The sequence below is a fragment of the Schistocerca piceifrons genome, chromosome 5 (assembly GCF_021461385.2).
Source record: "Schistocerca piceifrons isolate TAMUIC-IGC-003096 chromosome 5, iqSchPice1.1, whole genome shotgun sequence".
Taxonomy (NCBI): domain Eukaryota; kingdom Metazoa; phylum Arthropoda; class Insecta; order Orthoptera; family Acrididae; genus Schistocerca; species Schistocerca piceifrons.
In genome coordinates this window covers 661,533,612-661,536,075 of record NC_060142.1, presented here as the reverse complement: position 1 = coordinate 661,536,075, position 2,464 = coordinate 661,533,612, and positions in this window count along the sequence as shown.

Genomic DNA, 2,464 nt, shown 5'->3' with positions numbered 1-2,464 from the left:
CCAACAGTACGTATTTTAAAACAACAGTTACTCAGTCAAGGGCGTTAAGCGATCGCTGCACCTTAAAAGGTCACAAGGTTTATTGTCTTCAGAGAACCGTAACGGTTAGTAGTTTCCCTTCTTTTGTATACCAGGTTCTGACCACATCCGGCATGCTCTTGAGTAACAAGGTGCACGACTGATATTTGAAGTCACTCATAGCAGCGTGAGTAAGCGTATCATACATGAAGAAGGCAAACTGCGTACCAAGGATTTATGCCTGCAGGAAGCAGGTTAGAAGATATTAATTAAATTTAAGATAGGGAAAATGAAATACAGGGTGATTCAAAGAGAATACCACAACTTTAGGAATTTAAAACTCTGCAACGACAAAAGGCAGAGCTAAGCACTATCTGTCGGCGAATTAAGGGAGCTATAAAGATTCATTTAGTTGTACATTTGTTCGCCATTTCAGCCAATAAAGTTTTTGGTCCCTTTTTCTTCGAAGGTGCTACTGTAACTGGACTACAGTACCTGGAGATGTTAGAGAATTGGCTGTTCCCTCAGCTCGAACAAGAAGCACAACAATTCATATTTCAGCAGGATGGAGCGCCACCACATTGGCACTTATATGTCCGTAACTACCTGAACGTCAACTACCCGAGGCGATGGATCGGCCGCCAGGCAGCCCGTGACAGAGCACTTCGTCACTGGCCTCCAAGAAGCCCTGATCTTACCCCCTGCGATTTTTTCTTATGGGGGTATGTTAAGGATATGGTGTTTCGGCCACCTCTCCCAGCCACCATTGATGATTTGAAACGAGAAATAACAGCAGCTATCCAAACTGTTACGCCTGATATGCTACAGAGAGTGTGGAACGAGTTGGAGTATCGGGTTGATATTGCTCGTGTGTCTGGAGGGGGCCATATTGAACATCTCTGAACTTGTTTTTGAGTGAAAAAAAACCTTTTTAAATACTCTTTGTAGTGATGTATAACAAAAGGTTATATTATGTTTCTTTCATTAAATAAACATTTTTAAAGTTGTGGTATTCTTTTTGAATCACCCTGTATTATCATGCACATTACAGAGGCGAATACCATTCTCTTACAGATCTCGAAGACAGTATGAGAGTAGTAACAGAAATTAGGCTAGTAACAGTCGCCATAGGTGGATGTGAGCAGTCAATCTTGTCGCTTTCCATCCGTGAGCAAAACGGTAAAGAGTTTGACTGTATGGTACAATAAAAGGTATTCTCATCGCTCATCTACAAGTATATCGTTGATTCAGAGGTATTTCGTGAATGGAAGCAACCTTCAGCGTAACACATTTGCAACAAAAATGAAAGTGCAATCAGCTTTTTTAGACCGTATTTTCTCCTGATAACTTTAGATGAACTTTGTGACTTTTATCACGCAAATGGATGTAATGCTGAAACGATTGCTTAATACTAGTTAGTGATAATTCGAGTACAATATGTATCTAGACAACAGCATTTTGTCGCTTCACCTGATGGCTGTAGTTGCGCGCTTGAAGAAGTTGCAGGGTTCAATTACCTCGTAATGCAGCGGGCATATTATTGGCGTTGTAACTGTGGGCTGACCAAGATCAAAATCTGAAACTGTGTAGAATTCCATTGTCTAAAGAGAGAACGCCTGGCGGATTGCATTCACAGTAGAAATCCCTGCCACTCTATTGTCACCTGTTGTCGCCTCCCTGTCACCGATTTTTTGTCTAGGATAGTACTATGCGTTCTGTTTCTCAGAAAACCATCCATTGCATTCCGCACTTAACCGCAGAAAGAAGTGTATTTCACTGTTAAACAGAATTATTTGTGTATTCGGACTTGATGTTCTTCATTTAGACTTAAAATGTTCTTTTGGTCCTGTGACATATTACTCTATTAGAAAATTTACGGGCCTGATATTAGATGCCTAATGCCTCTCATTTGTCATTTCCTGCTTTATTTGGTAATATGGGAATGATTTCCTACTAATAAGTTTCCTAGGTCACACTTTTGGTTTCGAGACCAGTTAACGTTTTTCCTTACCCTGTTACTCATTTCAGTGACAGCATGGCGTCTGACTATCTCATCTCGATTTAACCATTCAGCTTTCTGTGTGTGGTTGTGTTTGTATCTGTACAAGCAATAAACGGACCATTATAAGTAAAGAGACATTCTCTTTTCCCCGGTATATGACAGGGTAAAAAGACCTCGTCTTAACATTACATGTAAATGCTTTTATAGCACTATTAGTATATTTGGTCTGATTTTTTACACGTATTGGAGTAATGATATCATGTAAGGTGCTACCGATGGTACAGATATTCAGCCCAGCGGAACGATAGCTAACAACATATCTACGGTTACTAAAGCAACTTAACGATCTACTAAGGAGACAAAAATCTGAATAGAAGAAATTTAATGCAATTCGACAGTAAACGTGACAGCCAGAGATGTGGTTAAAGAATAAAAGCTATTCTT